Source organism: Rattus norvegicus, chromosome 2 (genome assembly GCF_036323735.1).
Source record: "Rattus norvegicus strain BN/NHsdMcwi chromosome 2, GRCr8, whole genome shotgun sequence".
In the NCBI taxonomy this organism is placed as follows: domain Eukaryota; kingdom Metazoa; phylum Chordata; class Mammalia; order Rodentia; family Muridae; genus Rattus; species Rattus norvegicus.
Window position 1 is genome coordinate 245,577,605 of NC_086020.1, and position 18,736 is coordinate 245,596,340.

Sequence of the window (18,736 nt, forward strand, 5' to 3'; positions counted from 1 at the left end):
GAAGGGAGAAGAAGAAGAGGAGGATGAGGAGGAGGAGCATGGGGAGGAGGAAGAGGAGAAGGAGGAAGAAGGAGAAGAAGAATGAGAAGGAGAAGGAGAAGGAGGAGGAGGAGGAGAAGAAGAATGAGAAGAAGAAGAGCAGGATGAGGAGGAAGAGGAGGAAGAGGAGGAGGAGAAGGGAGAAGAAGAAGAAGGAGAAGGAGAAGGAGAAGGAGAAGGAGAAGGAGAAGAAGGAGAAGATTATTGCCACTCAAGGCTAGGTTATGTAGTGACATACTATGTATGGCATAGTACATGTAGGTGAGAGTCCTAGACTGACAATTGCCCAAACCATGTAGCGTTCCAGGTTCTTAAACCATTCCACAACCCTAACTCTGCCTCTGGAGGATTGACACCAGTTTGAGGCCATACTAAATTATGTAGTGGTTTCCAGTATAGTTTAGACTACGGAGTAAGATATTTTCTCAAAACAAAACAAAACAAAACAAAACAAAACAAAACAAAACAAAACCTAACTCAACCCAACCCAACCCAACCCAACCCAAACCACCACCACCACTAACACTAAACAAGTTTGATTCCAGGGTGGTGGGCAGGTTTCTTCTCCCTAGACTGAGTCAGGTGACCCAAAAGGCTTCACTTACCTCTGCCCTTCTGCTCTTTCTCCTTGTTTAGAGAACTGAACCCTTGGCTTCACACATGGCTATATACTGAGCAATATTCCCAGTCTACTCTGTTTGCTTTTGGTGTATTGAGCCTGGGTTTGGCTACATAGCCCAGGCTGGCCTTTAATTCACTACATAGCCCACGCTGGCCGTGAGTGGCACTCTTTCTGCCTCAGCCTTCTAAATGGCAGAGTAATATGTGTTCTCTGATCACTTCTCCTTCTCCTTTTCTTTCTCCTTCTCCTTCTCCTCCTTCTCCTTCTCCTCCTTTCTTTCTCCTTCTCCTTCTGATTCCCTCTCTCCTTCTGATTCTCCTTCTCCTTTCTCTTCCCCTCCTCCTTTTCCTCCTTTTTTTCTCCTCTTCCTCTTCTTCTGCTGCTTCTTCCTTCCCCTTTTTTCTTTCTATCTTTGTGTCTTTTTTTTTTTTTTGAGTGGGGTGTTTTTTTTTTCAAGACAGGGTCTCACTATGAATGCTAGCTGTTTTGGAACTCACTATACACACCAGGCTGGCCTTGAACTCATGTACCAGATTCTGCCTCCCGAGTGCTGGGATTAAAGGTGTGCACCGCTACACCTGGCTGAGACCTCGTTTTTGTGAGGGTTTAGTTACTCTTACTGTTCTCTCTTGGAATGCACCAAAAATAGCTACAGTATTTGTGGTTGAAATATGGTGTCTCAATCTACAGAGAGCAAGGATCAATTAAACATTTTAATTTGCTACCTATTTTCTTTACAGTGTGTTTGGGAGGCTGTTCACATGCCATGGAGTATGTGGAGGCCAGAAGACAATCTATGGAAATCGTTTTTTCCACAGTGCAGGCATCTAACTTAGTAACACAGACTTGGCTGAGCCATCCAGCATGGCCCAAGTTAACATTTTAATGGCGATTATACGCTTAGCCTTGCCTACTGAGAATGTCTCTCAAACCAAGGTGGTCGGAGAAAACGATCACGGAAGAAAAAGTTCTGAAGGAGCATCTGGAATGTGGCTGCTCAGTAGTGGAACACGGAGGGCAACTGATGTCTCCTAGGTGACAAAAGAAGCCCAAGAAAGAGAGCGATGTTAAGGGGGAAGGGGCTGTGTGGAAAACCCTCAGACTGAGTCACAAGGGCTCAGACACCAGACAATTCATGATTTTGCCAAGAGCCTTGGGAGCCTAGTGCGGTCATGAAATCCTGCCATTCAAGTATGGAGGAAGGGCAAGTCAGGGCAGCCTGTGCTTTGGGCTGTTCTGATACATATGTAGTATTTGCCATGTAGAAACACACAGACTTAGAGCAAAGGGTTTGACCTCTTGCTAGAACACAGACCCCACCTGTGCAAAAAGTATGAAATACAAACAACTCCCGTTGTCATTGAGTTAGTATCCTGGAGGAAGTTGGCCCTTGCATCTCAGAAGTCACTGTGGAGACGGTTACAGGGTTGGGGGGATGGGCCTTCTCTGATGTTCTCTATGCCTCAAACCTTTCTGATTAGAAGATGGCTTGATATTTAGGGATGATTAAATAGTGACAGATTATTTTAAAGCCCTCGAGCATCTGTTCCTGCCTTCAGACTGTCTGTTTCTTTATCAAAGAAAAACAAGGAGACCCTGAACTTCCAGGGCTTAGTTGATTTCCCACCACCTTTGCTCTGTGCTCTTTGGAGACTAGCAATGCTGGAAGAGTCTCCCGGAGTGGGGCTGGCCTTAGTAACACTGCCCCAATGTGTTTGTGACATCACTTTATTTTCGTAGTGGTGAGAGTCTGTGCCTTCGTTCACTGTTGACTTCTCGAGGAGCCGCGCACACCGAGAGGTGAGTCAGAAGGACGACCTAAGCCTGCAAGGAGTGTGCTTAAGTGTGCTATTTGAAATCGTACGTAGTCTACACAAGTCCAGAAACACAGAATATACACAGGCGTATGTATGGGTTTACATATGTGCATGGAAAGTCAGTCACGTCTCACTATGTATGTATGAATATTGAGTATGTATTGAGTTATTAGTCTCTGAATCAACCCTTGAGAGTTTCGATGATATTTTGATACTCATATTTAAGTCATTTAAGTATTGTGGCAAGTCATCAAGCGCCTCGATATGCCTTACTTGCTGGTAAAGGCAGCCTGCAGTTCTCCCCTCGATAATAGAGTCTGGGCTGACTTATGTGAGAGGGCACAGAGGAAGGCAGGGATCTCACCGGTACTGCTGCTCCAGTCTCCCGAGGCCTCTGCACTCACATAGCGCACATTTTGAAGAAAAACAGCTTCTGCATTGTGAAACTGCATGAGTGTCCCCTGTAGAGGTTGTCAGGGATGCCATCCAGCACCCTCCAGGCAGGCGCGTACATGGCTTTACTGTGAAAAATGGGTTCTCCACCTCAGGCAAACTTTCTAACGTCTGAGTCTCCACTAATCTCTGACTGAATTTCAGGATTAACCTTGACCCTGGACCACCCAATTAAGCTGTATTTTGGGCTTCTAGCATCGTGGAAATGGTGGGAGGTGTTAGATGCTCATATTGTCTTAAGCTATTGAATTTTGTGCTCATGGGTTACATAAAACTAGATATGCATGTGGCTACAGTTTTTACATTTCTTTCTTTTGGGAAGCAGGGGAGCCCTCTTCTTCTTCTTTTTTTTTTTTTGTTCTTTTTTTCGGAGCTAGGGACTGAACCCAGGGCCTTGCACTTTCTAGGCAAGCACTCTACCACTGAGCTAAATCCCCAACCCCGGAGCCCTCTTCTTTTGCTGGTGTACAAACACAAGGAGAGGTCTTGTGTAATGGGAGAGGAAAGCCAGAAGTGCCCTGCTATGTAGTGGCATTAATGTGCTTATTCGTATGGTGCCTTTAAGCGTCTGTCCCCTGAACCTCATCTGCTTCTGGGCTCCAGAGAAAGGAAGGAAGTAAGTCTTTAATTCACAGTCTTCATTAGCACTTTGTCGGTTTTGAATCTTAGCTCTCTTTTCTAATTAGTGAGTTTCTCTTAAAGCTGAAATTTCCCCAAGTTCCCTTAGCAGCTGGTTTGTTCCCCTTCCCTTGTTGGGGATCTTCCTCCCGGAGCTTCGGTTTCTGCTAGTTTAGAAGCTTACCTAGAACTGCCGCGTTAAAGACCAGAGTAATGGAGAAAACGCACAAGGCCCACAGCCCCAACACCACAGCCAAGCTACAGTTAATCCCTCATAGCTCAAAATTCCAATTCTTATCATAAAATGGATTCAGTTTGTGAAGTAATACACGTTATAATATAACCCCGCCATTTTACAATTCACATTTGCATCAAAGGATGCTGTCATTGGGGCCCGGGTAGCCAGGGAGCCATGGAGCCACAGGGAGCAGCTCTGGGGCAAGAACGGGCTCAAGGCGTGTCTAAACTTGGAAATCTCATCCTAAGAGCAGCAGAAGTAGGATCCCTCCCTACCTAGGGCGGGCATGTTCCAGTATGGGTAGCTCTGAGCCTCCACCTTTGCTCCACCAGAGGGCGCCAAGCAGCCCAGCAGCAAGGTCAAACTTCCTCTTCCCTTAAAAGTCATTCCCAGAAGCACCTGAAATTCCTCCTTAGCAAATGAGGCATCCCCAGCACCCTGGCCCTGACCAGGTTGTGCACTCATCCTGAGCCCCTATTCATGCCCCACGAGGTTTAAATAGCCTTTGTTCCCCCCAATTAATCGAGCTGCTCAATGAAGCTTCCCTCCTGAGAAGTGGTTTCCTACTGCACTCGCCCATTGCCTGAGGTCTCTTGTCACCCCCAGCCTTTCCTACCTCACTTTCTCTCTCAGGCCACGAGGTCTGATCTCAGGGAAGGGGAGCAGAACGGGAACAGAACGACGCTATCATATGCATATACTTCATTTGTTGATTAACAAACAAAACCCCTAGTATCTGCCAATAAAATGTCCTCAATTACTTTTAGCCACTCACTTCTTTCATCCAAGAAGCCCTCTCTCTCCCGCCTCGCCTCAGCTTGTCCTTTGATGTCTAGCTAGTGTGATGGTTTCTATATGCTGGGCCCGGGGAGTGGCACTATTAGAAGGTGTGGCCCTATCTGAGTAGGTGTGGTCTTGTTGGAGTAGGTGGGTCACTGTGGGTGTGGGTAAGACTCTCACGCTAGCTGCCTGGAAGTCAGTATTCTGCTAGCAGCCTTCAGATGGAGATGTAGAACTCTCAGCTCCTCCTGCGCTATGCCTGCCTGGATGCTGCTATGTTCCTATCTTGATAATGGGCTGAACTTCTGAACCTGTAAGCCAGTCCAAATATGTTGTCCTAACACAGTGAACACAGCCTCCAGCAAACACAGTGAACACAAAACTCCCTACCACCCCCATCTTTCCCAGTCAGATCCACCAACCGGAGACTAAGTGTGCAAATATGTGCACTTCTGGAACCATTCTCTTTCAAACCATCACATGTATCAGCATGATTGTATCAACAAGTTTACTAAGTTGAACTGTGCCTAGGGTGTAGACCCAGAAGTGTCTGAGTCTAAGTAAACGGGAAGGGAAAGTGAATTTGCCATTAATATCTCCAAGCCCTCGGTACCGACTAGAGATTGTGAGAGTTATGTCGGCTCAGCATCTTTATTGATCTTGCAGTAGTGTTGTAAATTCTCAGAGAGTTAGTCTACAGGTTAGACATATGATCATAACTTGAGTTCTAAGGATAATGTGGACAGAAGAAAGCAGTACAGAATCACCTCCATTTACTGGTGGCATCCAAGGTTTGTCTCTCAAGTAACTCACACTGTGCTTCCCGCCCTGGCGTTTCACCCATGGTGAATCATCTACCCCAGGGCAGGGCAGCAGGTGGGTCTCAAATTAAACTATCAGCTTCTTGAAATCAGGGACTGTCAAAGCGTTCTCTTGGCACCACATATATAGAGAAGTGTTTAATAGTAGTTTGATGAATACATAAATGAATTTTATGATACTTTCCTCCCCAAATTATGTATCTGAATAGCCTATGACATGATCGCGCTCCAGATAACCAAACTTCCTATTGTCTTTACTTCTTCAAGATTTCAAATAAGACACTTTCAACTCACCAAAAGTAGCTTTAAAGATCCAGTTTTACCTATGCTTATGTGTACGAGCGTATATGTTTGCATACTTTTGTGCTGGTAGGTGCCCTCAGAGGCGAGAAGAGCTGCCCATTGAGGATGTCGGGAATCGAACTCAGGCCATCTCTAAGAACAGCAAGCACTCTTAACCAGTGCGCCAGCCCGCCACAAAGCACCTTAAAAATGCTCTATGAGTTTGTCTTTATGGTCTTCAGGGAATCTGTAACTTCTGGGTCCAGGACTTTTGATGTGTTTTGGAAACATGGGGATTTGGAATGCTTAGGACTGGGGATTTTCTGACTGGTCGGTGACCAAGCCAGCTCAGTCAGTCAACAGGGTCTCGAGGGAGGAGTGAGGATTGGAAAGAAAAAAGACAATTGGACAAAGCTATACCATGATTTCAGCCAGTGCTGAGGCTGAAGCTGCTTTATTTTTTCTCAGTCTGCTTTTATATCAATCTAGTACAGTCAAAGAATACAGTCAATTCTCAGATCAAAGACTAGGTGATCAAGCAAGGAAAAGAATAAAGAGATCACACCAAGTAAACTTTGTAGCAAGTAAACAAAGCAGTAAGGTCCCCAGAGTCCCAGGGTCTGGGGCTTAACAGGACAAAAGGGAAGTCACCCATTCCAGGATGTGTTTACCTTGATCCTTGCATTAGCCCAAATGAATATTCTTATCTGAGCCTCCTTCCTTGAGCCAAGTGACAAGTACTTGCCAACATTTCTGTGAGCAGCACTAAAGGCTCTCCACAGTTTGGCAATGTAAACCCCTGCTGGGGTTGTGAACTGAGTGTGAGGAGTTGCCCTTACTCAAGTCTTTCTAAGCAGCGCGTGCCCTCAGCTCCAACCCAGTCTTCCAATGTCCTTTCCTCACTGGGAGTCATTCCTGGGTCATCATTCTAGAACACCTCTTCCCTCTTCTCTCCCTCCCCACGTGCACTGTGGCATGCTTGTGTACCCATGAATGCCAAGTAAATAAAAACGCCTTAAACCCTTTATGAATGCTAACCCATTAGTATTTAAGATGGGAAACTTGACTGCTGTCTTCGGGCGATTCCTCAGAGTACTTTCGATTCACATCACTAAATGATTTTATTACAGTTTTGAATGTCATTTACTATTTGGCATATTGATACTTTTAGAAAAGGTTGACCCATACGTTAGGCTTCACTTTTAGTCTTGGCTGTTTTATTTGCTTATCTTACAGCAGTCAGAAGATACAGTAGCAATGGGGAAAATTCTTTTTGACAATTCATCTGGGACTCTGTAGTTGGATCTGGCTCAGGAGTCCCTTATGCAATATTTAAGTATGTTTTTATTTTTCTTCCTCAGAACTTTATTTTCGAAGTTACTCTTCTTCTTCTTCTTCTTCTTCTTCTTCTTCTTCTTCTTCTTCTTCTTCTTCTTCTTCTTCTTCTTCTTCTTCTTCTTCTCCTCCTCCTCCTCCTCCTCCTCCTCCTCCTCCTCCTCCTCCTCCTCCTCCTCCTCCTTCTTCTTGATTTATTTATTTTATGTATATGATTACACTGTAGCTGTCTTCAGACACACCGGAAGAGGGCATACGATCCCATTACAGATGGCCATGAGCCACCACGTGATTGATGGGAATTGAATTCAGAACCCCTGGGAGAGCTGTCAGTGCTCTTAACCTCTGAGCCGTCTCTCCAGCCCTTCTCTCTTTTTTTCTTTTTTAATTTTTAAAGATACTGTTCATGAAATGCTTATGTCTTGTGTTCTCAGCTAGGCACCTCTGACCTTTTCTACTGAGTAGTCTTTGTTACAGGAGGGCCTGCTAGGCCTGCTAGGCAGTTAGCAGTGTCCCTAACCTCTCTACCCATCATATGCTACACCCTTCTCAGCTGTGATGGGAAGTAATAAATGTGTCTTGATGTAGCAGGTGTCTTCCAGCAAGCACATCCCCCTTTACACATGTCTTCAGAGTTACCAAATTAGTGAACCAGAAGAGAGAAAAGTACTGTGGTCCCTGGACTTTTCCACAGAGTCTCCATTAGATGTCAGTGGATTATAGCTGGGCATGGTGGCTTATGCTTTTAGTCATCCTAGGGAGCCTGAGGCAGGAGAATTGATCTGAGTTTCAGGTCAGACTGGGTTACATAGTGAGGACCAGGCTAGACAGAGCTACATTGAAAGATCTTGCTTCAAACAAACAAAAAAATGGTTTACAGGGGGCTAGTAATATGGTGGTCCTGGGTGAAGTGTTTGCTCTGCCACATAAGCATAAGGACCCACACAAACAATATCAAACATAGTGTGCCTGTAGCCCCAGCAATGGGGAGGAGGACACAGGGGGACCCTGGGACTTGCTGGTCAGCCAGTCTAGCAGAATCAGAACTGAGCACACACTGAGTGTGGTTAAAATCCATCTTGAAGAAAGTAAGGTGGACAACAGCTGAGGAAAGCAATTAGTGTTCACACACACACACACACACACACATACTTTCACAGTGAGTTCATACATACACATATTCACAGTGAGTTCATACACATACATACACACAAACACTTCATACATACACGTTCACAGTGAGTTCATACATACACACAAACACTTTATACATACACGTTCACAGTAAGTTCATATACACACACACTCACCATGAATTCATACACACACACACATACATACATATTCACAGTGAGTTCATATACACACACAATATTCAGAGTGAGTTCACATACACACATATTCACAGTAAGTTCACACACACACTCACCATGAATTCATACGCACACGCGCACACACACACATATTCACAGTGAGCCCACACACACACACTCACAGTGAGTTCATATACACACACAAATATTCAGAGTGAGTTCACATACACACATATTCACAGTAAGTTCATACACACACACACAGACATACATATTCACAGCGAGTTCATACACACATATTCACAGTGAGTTCATATACACACACAAATATTCAGAGTGAGTTCACATACACACATATTCACAGTGAGTTCACACACACACACACTCACCATGAATTCATACACACACAAATGCACACACACATAGTCACAGTGAGTTCACACACATATTCACAGTGAGTTCACACACACACACACACTCAACATGAATTCATACACACACAAATGCACACACACACATAGTCACAGTAAGTTCACACACATATTCACAGTGAGTTCACACACACACACACACGCACACACACACACACTTATCACAAATGTTGACTGAAGTTGATGAAAGTTGTCCCTCCAATTTGCTGATCATAAAGTTGATCATGGCTGGCTACCGCCTTTCCAACAGTGGTGCTGCAAAGCCATGACGTTCCTTTCATCATAGAGGAGGGGGTCAATTGCAGGGAGCTATTTCCTGTCACCAGACGAACAAAATCACCTCCTGACATTACCTAAAATGGAACATGGTGCTATTCTCCGTGTTCTCTGGCTTGTTTGTGTTTTAAAATTTACACCTAGCCATCTCATCCTGTACTAGTAAGAGATCTGCAGGGAAACGGAAGCATCAGAAGCAATCATTATGTGGATTTCACTTCATTATCCGGATTGGCTGAGGACTGGCTGAGACAAGCCAGGTGGAGCATGCCTATTGTCCTAGCTTCTCATGAAGCTGAGGCAGGGGTTGCTCAAGACCACTTGAGAGCCCAGGACCTCCAGACCCAGGCTGCCCAACATAGTAACACTCTGTATCCTGAAACTCCAAACACACAGGAGGAAGCTCACTGGCCTCACCTGCCATCGGTTTCATCGGCAGCAGAGTGATTTTTAATGGGGCAAGTGTACCAAGTAGCAGTGCACCCCGTGACCCTGTCCTGTTGACTGGTAAAACAAACCTGCGAGACACCGATGTTCCTGATGTGTTTCTTAGGGTGTCACCTTTAGACCAGCCTCCCCAGCACCGCCTGAGAACTTGTGAGAAATACAATTCCAGGGTCTGGGGAGATGGTTCAGTGGTAAGAGCACCAATACACAAGCATGAAGACCTGCTGAGTTCAGGTCTGCGGCACTCACTTAAAAATGTAGGGTTTGGCCAATTGTGTCTACAACCCCAGGACTGTGGGAGGTGGAGTTACAAGGATCGCTGGGGCTTGCTGGTCAACCAGCCTAGCCAAAACCCTGTGAGCTCCAGGTTCATCGAGGCCTTGTCTCAAGGGAATAAAGGGGAGGGTAATAAGGCAGGACACTCAGTGCCCTTCTCAGACCTGTCCTTGCATGTGCATATAGACGTATATCTCTATACACAGTGCACATGCAACACATGTATACACACACACACACACACACACACACACACACACACATCATGAGCACATGATGCTTGAGAAACACTGCTTTAAATTTTATATTTTATTTTATTTTGAGATGGCCTGACCTTGAGCTTGTGTGCATCTGACATAGATCTCAAGTTCCTGATCCTCCTGCCTCTTCCTCTCAAGTGCTGGGATGACAGGCATTAGTCACCATGCCTGGCTATGACTTAATTGTTTGTTTTTCTTTTTTAAGATTTATTTTTACTTTCTGTCTAAGTGTTTTGCCTGCATGTATGGATGTCTACCTAAGGCATGCCTGCTGCCCACAGCGGTCAGAAGAGGGCACTGGGTCACCTATTATTATAGTTAGATCGTTGTAGGCCATCGTACGAGTGCCAGGAACCAGTCTCTGGTCCTCCATAAGAGCAGTAAGTGCTCCTAACCACTGAGCCATCTCCCTAGCCCCACTCCTTGAGTCTTAGGTGTGTCATATATCACAAGCCATGAACAAATGGGTTCAAGTAATGCCTCATGCGCTCACGTGTATTCAGAAGGCATGTCATTTGCTCGTCACAGCAGCCTCCTGTGGGAGCTTAGTGGTTCCTAGCTGAGGGTTCTGATTATCTGTGCGGCCTTGCTGGGTTTCCAGGCCCTGCTTAGAGCCACCAAAGCAGAAACTGCAGGCTTCCTGGTGTGGGCTGTGATGGAGGGTCACTGAAGCAGGCAGACTCAGGCGGCCATTTTCATCCATGAATATTGAGGCTCAGAGTGGGTGTGCACCTCGCCTGAGATAGTGCTGTGAGGTGAGGCTGAACAGTGTACAGCTAATGCTTATGGACAGTGAGCGATTTCTGGGTTGGTCTTGTGTTCCAGACTGTGCTCCTAGCCACTCAGATAGATTCTATTTATAAATAGATTTGCCTGAATAAAAGCTTGGTTCACATGAAATACGGCTAATCTCGGCAGTGACTTACAGCTCCTTTATGAAACATCACCACCACCAATGCTGTTATCTCTTTAAAAACTACAGAATTTTCCAGGTGAGGTAGCTCATACCTGTAATCACAGCCCCGGCGGCTGAGGTGGGAGGATTCTCATGAGTTCGAGGCCAGCCTGGTTTATGCAGTGAATTCCAAGTCAGCTTAGGCTTCATGGCAAGATCTTATACCAAAAAATCACACCACACCACATCATAGCACAAAACCGTACTACAAAATCACCATACCAAACTATACCATACCACAGCACACCATACACACTGTGCCATCCCTTCCCATCTCCCCCAATCCACTCCACACCGTACCACACCACACCACACTGCCCTATACCACACTGCACCACACCATACCACACTACACAATACCACACCATACCACACCAAAAATCAATACCAGAAATCACAGCCAGTCCTGGGCTGAGTGTGAAACTAGACTCTGGATTTCATCTTCTCCCCACTACTGCTTAGTTGTACATTTGTGTAAAATTAGAATAAAGATCTTAAGTTAAATAAGTTAATCTTGGATAAATGTGGGAAGACAGAGCCTCAATTAAACAATCACTACGGTGAGATTGGCCTGTGGCCGTACCTGTGGGGGATTTTCTTGATGGCCCACTGTGGATGACGCCAACTATAGGCAGGGGGGTCTGGGTTCTGTCAGCACAGAGGAAGCAAGCCAGTAAGCAGCGGTCCTCTGTGGTCTCTATGTCAGCTCTTGGCTCCAGGTTCTCGCCTTGAGGTCCTGCTCTAGCTTCCCTCAATGGCCTGTGTTCAGTAAGTCAATACACTCTTCCTTTCCCTATGTTGTATTTGGCCGTAGTGGTTATCACAGTAGCAGAGCAAACTAGACTCTAACACTTGCAAGGTTAATAACCCACCTTACTATTGAAATGATTCAGAAACTGTAATGAATAAAAATTAATAAACCCCTCTAAACAGCCACAAAAGAGGCAATGGAACACAAACTGTCCCTCCATGCTGATCTCTCTTCCAGATGCGAGGACCCTAATTACCTCATAGGGAACACTGGTAGGGTCCCAGGTCTTTGTTAATTCTGAATTAATATCTTGCTTTAATGGAGGCATTTTGTATTCTACTGAGCACAGCCTACTCTAAAGGGACACAGCCATTTTAGAAGCTCTTGGTTTGTGTTTTCCTTCTCTGGTACCTGGGTGGCAAGTCAGGCAAGTTCTCTTCTGAGCAGCTTTATTTAAAGGCACTTGAGACTGATCGGTGGCAGTGTGTGGACGGAGACACACACAGTTGTTTAAGGATTGGATACCTCAGCATTTGGGCTGGAGATGACAGTACCCCTCACACTCCAAAGAGAGGTGCTGACCCAGCCCCACTAGAACTCCCTGCTGCAGGTTGGCCGGGGCCATCATTCTTGTCACTGGCTCCTGAAGAGAGCCATTAAACACTGAAGGGGGATTAGGGGAGAGAACTCTGTGTTCCCATACTCCTCCTCTACAGGGACGGGATGGCAACTCCTCCCTCCTCCCTAAGCACGTGTGGTGCTCCAAGAGTACTGCTTGATGGACCGGGACATGTTTGCTGGTCTAAGAGCCCAAGTTCAGATCACCAGAACTCACATAAAAAAGCCTTGTGTGGTCGTGCATACTTGTTCTCTCAGAGCTGGGGAACCAGAGACGACATCTCTGCAGCATGCTGGCCAGCCAGACTAACAGAATCAATGGGCTACAGGTTTAGTGGGAGACCATGCCTCAAAAAACGTGGCCTGTGTTATCCCTGAAGGCCACCCGGATGTTCATGATCTGTGCTGCAGCCTGAAACCATGCTGACATCTGTGGGCACCGTGGCTGCAGGGAGCCATATCGATGTGAGTGGTCAGTGTAGCCACCTGCGGCCATGTTGATGCCTGTGGTCCAGGTGACCTCTGAGGACCTTGTCAGGTTCTGGGGTCCTACGGCAGCTGGTGGCCATGTTTGTGGTCTGTACCGTCTCCAGAAACCACGAGAAAACCCATGACCTGGGCTTCTGCTGACTGTAAAGATGGAGGAAGCTACGTTTGCAGTGGCATGGATGAAACACAGACTCACAGCTGAGGAGGAGGGACATGGAAGGCTTCTGTGACAACCCTCGCCTTCACCCAGCACCCCCAAAGTAACGCCCACTAGAAAGCCATCAAAGAGAACTCTAAAAAACCATGATAAGGATGCTGAGGTGTGGCTTTCCATGATGGACAGCTTCTGGGGGGAGGGCTGCAGGTGGAGGACTCCGTTTTCTTTAGCTGCTGGGAGTTTAACCATATTCCAGTAAGTTTATGGACAAGACACGTTGGATCTGTTTAATTTTGTCTGGGGGGCAGGAGGTCACAATTTAGGGGGCGCAGACATGGAAGAAATGAGACGTGAGTGTGATCGGGGTGTGTGAGGTGAGATTCCCAAAGAAAAACAAAGTATGGGGAAAGATTGAGGAAGACACCCACTGTTTAACTCTACCGCGCACGAAGACCCACATACACGCTCTACCTACACCTGTGAAAAAGGTACTGGTTGTGAAGGTTAGGCTTTTGTGTAGAATAGATGACCCTTGGCTGGACGTCTGCACAGTTACAGAAGCTAGGGCTTCCCCCTGGCTCAACCTGAGCAGAGCGGTTTTCTGTTTGAGAGAAGCTGACACGTGACCCTCATGCGACGTGGAGCAGTAGCGTGTGAGAAGAGCTGCTGTTTGCTCCTCTAGAGGAGACGGTGCAGCGGCAGAGAGGACCGACTGTGGCTGCAGGCAGAGGCAGGCGCAACAGCAGGTTGTCATGCTATACGAACACTTTGTTCCTGTAGGCAGCGTGGGCCGTCTGAGGAAGTGATGTTGGGTGCTTGCCTTGAGTGTAAGAGTGTACTCTGAGCTGGGGAGATGGCTCAGTGGTTAAGGGCACCAACTGCTCTTCCTGAGGTCCTCAGTTCAATTCCAGAAAATCACGTGGTGGCTCACAACCATCTGTAATGGGATCTGATGCCCTCTCCTGGTGTGTCTGAGGAGAGGGACACTGTATTCACATGTATTAAAAAACAAACAAACAAACAAGCAAACAACAAAACAAGAGTGTATCTCAGTAGTGGACCTTCATGCAGGCTGCGGCTCAGTGTAGCACTGGCCTCATAGACAGAGGTCACTGTAGGGCTAGGCTGTAGGTGGAGCACTGGTTTGGTGTGAAGAGTTAACCATTACTTTTAGGAGGCAGCTAGGACAGAAACTTGCCAAGATGGCCTAGAATTTACTACTACACCCCAAGTGTCCCAGTGACAGAGGATATCTCAGCCAACTGGGAATTAAAGTGAGAGATCATATTCTGATGGCCGCTGGGGTCCAAGTGTGGGGAGAGAAGAAAGCAGCAGAAAAGGAATGTCCCGGAGCCTTCCCTGTACCTCCCCTCTGCTTCTCTCCCCATGTCTAGTCATTCCTGAGCTGTCAGGAGGGGAAAAGATCCAAACAGAACGTTAGATTAACTCCAAGAATTAGGCAAGATGGAACTTTTTACTACCTGATGGCAAAGTTGTTTTCATGGAAAGAAATCTGAGAGAGAAGCTGTTAGGGATAGAGGAGGAGAGACCTGTCAGGATGTTTGAAGGTGATGATGGGGTGTGGAGCAGTTGCCTGAGTGCTCCTGAGTCTAGCTCGAGCGGTAGTGACTAAGGAAGGGTCCGGTGTCTTTTACAGATAAATTGTAAGCACAAGAGAAAGATGGAGGAGAGTGCTGTCTATGCTATAAGCAATTTAGGGAATTAGTGCAGTAGGGATGCTCAGTTGGAGAAAGGCTCGCTTAGTGTCCGCGACACCGTCAGACATCAAATGTCTACATACTTGCAGTTTTTGGAATAAAGACAGTCACTCATTAACAGATTCTGGCCAAAACAGATTTGTCAGATCTCAGTGTGGTTATGTATAGACTGGGGAGACAAGTATTCTTTGGCGGAAAGCTATAAGCTTTCCCCATCATCTCAGCTACGAGCCTTTCTCATCTGAGCTATGAGCCTTTCCCACATCTGAGCTATAATCCTTTCCCATCTGAGCTGTGAGCCTTTCACATCTGAGCTGTGAGCCTTTACTCCCTTCTCATCCCTTTTCCCTTGAATTATTACAGGAGCATTTTCATTATAAATTTGAAATTACATTTTCCATTGCCGACAATGCAGCATTTAAATTGTGTCTTGTAATGGTAGCATTAGTGGCTGGCATTTTTATTTCTTTATGGCAGAGGACCCAAATGACTTAAGGCTTTTGAATATAAGCCAGTTCTTTTAACTTGCTCTATCATTTTTTTTTAAGAGCTGAGATTTGTCGTGGAACAGTGTTAATTAGACAGAGAACTTTGGGTTTTGAAAAACCTTGTACAGTGTGGTGAGGTCTGAGGCCCTCTTCCAGCTTACCCAATTTCTCTTAAAGCTTTTGTCTCTAAGGCTCGTGTTTCTCAATCGTCTTTGGAATGAAGAGATAAAGCACTGGTGTCATTAGACTTTGGATTTCGCTCTGTCCATTAGTTTTCAGAGACTGGTCTTTTTTACTTTTAAACTGACAAAACTGAATAATACCACTTAAATAAAGTTGACTCTAGGCTTATTTTTTCGACACCTACTTTATTAAGTGTAATTAACTGCTTTAAGTTTCCTTCTAGCCCACAAACGGCCAGAGGTAGTAGAAAGGAAAGGTTAGTAGGGCAAAGGAGGATGTGGACCTGTTCAGAAACAGTCCTTTGGAGAGAATCCAGTATGTGCTGTCAGGATATCAGCCGTTCAGTTCACACAAATCAGCAGTGGCAGCTCCACTCACAAACACCATACAAGAATCTGCAGTTCAATTCAGACAAAACTGTGAACCTCTGCAGATCTGCCCGAGTTTGAAGACGTGACAAAAAGCTGAAGGAACACCACCAGGAATACCACCAAAAGGGTTTTTTTTTTGGGGTGCATTTCTGTCTATGAGGTCACAACAAGTGATGACCAGCAAAGAGCGGCAAGGCGAACCAATACCATAGCACCGTTTGTGAAGACCAGCAACAGCAAAGCCCAAAGAAGACCAGCAAAGAATGGGAAGGCGAACCAATACTACAGTGTTGTTCACTATCTATTGGGTTATATTCGTACCCTTTCTAAACAGCATGTGTTTTCTCAAGCATTGCTCTAGCTGAATATCATGTGTCCGCCTTCTAGGCTGCTTCTAGAAACGCACCGTGTGTCTGTTCTCAGCAAAACATCCTCCCACGTGTCTGCTTCATCAAAAACATCCTCTCATGAGACAGTTTCTAGAAACATAACGGGACACAGCTGAATCTCTAAAGAAACCAGAAATTTCCATTCAAGTTGACTGAGTTAGAATAACCTCAACTTTTTAATATTTTCTTATAGCCAGGCTTCATGGGAAGCAGGGATCCAAGGAAGTAGCTGCTCATGGCCGACAACTATCTTGTAGATTTTGTTGTTTTTAAAAATGGAGGTTTGGGTGTGGATGTGTATGCCTGTAATTCTAGGACTTGGGAGGTAGTTTTCAGAAGGCCAGGAGCTCAAAGTCAACCTCTTTAGTATAGCGAGTTCAAAGCCAGCCTGGGAGATGGCTCAGCGGTTAAAAGTGCTTGTTGCTCTTCCAGAAAACCTGAGGCTGGTTCTTGGCACCTATATCATGTGGCTCACAACTGCTTATAACTCCAACTCCATTAGATCGGACACCCATTTCCGGCCTCTATGGAGTCTTGTGTTCACATTCACAGACACGCAGACAGACAGACAGACAGACAGACAGACACACAGTTAAACATACAGCCAAAAATCTTTAAAGCAGTATAAATAAAAGAACAAATTATTTAACAAAATGTATTAACAGTAAGAATGAGTCACTGATCATAACTCATTACTCTGATTCCTTTGATGCCTTCGATGGTACTAGCGTGCCTTGGTCTTTTTATTGCTAGGCTTGTTTACCCAGGCTTTTGTTTGTTTTCACTAAGGTCCAAGGACCTATGGACTAAAGCAGTGTGGCCAGTATAGGATGCACATCTAACTCTCACTCACCTTCTCTGTTTTAAATCATAACCCATCATTCTGTGCACGGCTGAGTTTTCTTCCTGATGGATAGGCTCCTAAATCCTCCAAGATTCCATAATGGTCCGTATTAGTCAGGGTTCTTGGGAGTAGCAGAAGTTACAGAATGAATCTCTTTCTAAATATAGAAAGGGGATTTATTAGAGTGACTTACAGGCTGCAGTCTAGCAAACCCAACGATGACAGACTGTGGATGGAAGATCCATGAACCCAGTAGTTGTTCAGTCCACGGGCTGGGTGCCTCAGCTGGTTGTCAGTGTACACTGGAATCCCAAAGAGGTAGGCTCTAGTGCCACTGGGAGCATGGACCTGCTATCAAGGTGAGAGCAAGCAGGCAAAGAGCCAAAGCTTCCGTCTTCCATGTTTTTATATCAGCTTCCAGCAGAATGTATGGCCTTTCCAGCTTAAATGGTCTGGATTAAAGGTATGTCTTCCTACTTCAAAGATCTGGATTAGAAGTGCATCTCCACAGTAGCAAAAAGTCCCTCACAGGTGTGCCTGCCCTTTTTGAGTTCTAGTTAATTCCAGATGCAGTCGAGCCGACAAGCAAGAATAGCTACCACAGTGGCCAATAGCTAAGAATTTGTTTCTAAATTTCATTGTTTATTCTATTGCTTTTTACAGTATTTGTATTACATTTCGGGCCTAGATTTACATTTTACCCCTGTCCAATATTGTTATTCCACACCATGGGTAGTCTTTTTAATTTCTGAATTTTTGAAGCACTTAAAGACTCGTTGCTTTTAAGCTTTTAATATCTTACCAATGGACATTTATGGAAAGGAATACATACATAGAGACCTGCTTATTAATACGAACCTGTAAAACTCTCTCTATATTCTTTACACGCTGCATTATTTACATCATTCCCAAATTTGACCCAAGATAATAAAAGTTGACAACTTGTGTTAATGGCTAAATTACTCATTATTTTTCCTTCTGGGTAGTTGATTGAGATGGATGGATTCGGATTCATTTTTTTTTCCTTTTATCTGGGAAGATAAATGAATTTTGGCTTCACAATTTTTCCTTGTTAAAGGTCTGTAGACTCATTTCACATGTATCCTTTTGTGTGTTCTGTCCCCTCTCACTAAATATCATCTTTTAAAAACACGTTCTTCATCTTCTGGTCTTTGAAAAGCTTTTCTAGGTTTTCACCTTCCACATCCGACCATTGACATGAGTTGTAATTAATGGGAAAGGCATTTATTAAATGTATTAGGTCTGCGTAAGAAGAGCATTTGTTTAAAGCTCGTGAGAGAAAGGTATACATTAGTAAGAAACAAGTTGGGGAGAATCTTCTCAGTGGCCCAAAATTTATTCTTCTCCTGTGTCTGCTGTTGTAAATGCCTATATACAGGCTCAATCCGGCTGATTAGCTGAGGAGTTATTATTATTATTGTTATTGTTATTGTTATTATTATTATTATTATGTTGTTGTTGTTGTTGTTGTTGTTGTTGTTGTTCTGAGTTGCCATGGCCTGTTATCCAAACAGGATCCCATCTCCTAGTAATCTGATGGTCATAATTCAGGGTCCATTTCATATCTGATGGAGACTACTCCTTTGAGCAATTTAAACTGTAGAGTTGATTCTTTTATTTACAGTGGATGTTTAAAGCCTGTTTGAACCAGTATGCTACTGTGTTTTGTTTATTTTCATGTGTGTCTAGGTCAGAGGTTGAAGGCTGAATGTCTTCCTCTGTTGGCCTCACTTATTTGTTTGAG

General features: G+C 45.0%; 1 protein-coding gene across 5 annotated transcripts in view; it reads left to right on the top strand.

Annotated features, from left to right (window-relative positions):
* Nucleotides 1-18,736, top strand: part of Slc44a5 (solute carrier family 44, member 5) — a 295,495-nt gene that overhangs the window by 6,730 nt on the left and 270,029 nt on the right. For 2 of the 5 annotated variants that reach the window (XM_063282306.1, XM_063282308.1), the window contains exon 1: nucleotides 208-2,461. The exons of 1 other annotated variant lie outside the window; for it this stretch is intronic. The gene's annotated coding sequence lies outside the window, so the exon portion shown is untranslated. Of the gene's footprint in view, nucleotides 1-205; nucleotides 2,462-18,736 lie in introns of those variants that run through there. 2 more of the 5 variants (XM_017591005.3, XM_017591006.3) reach the window with 2 other exon arrangements.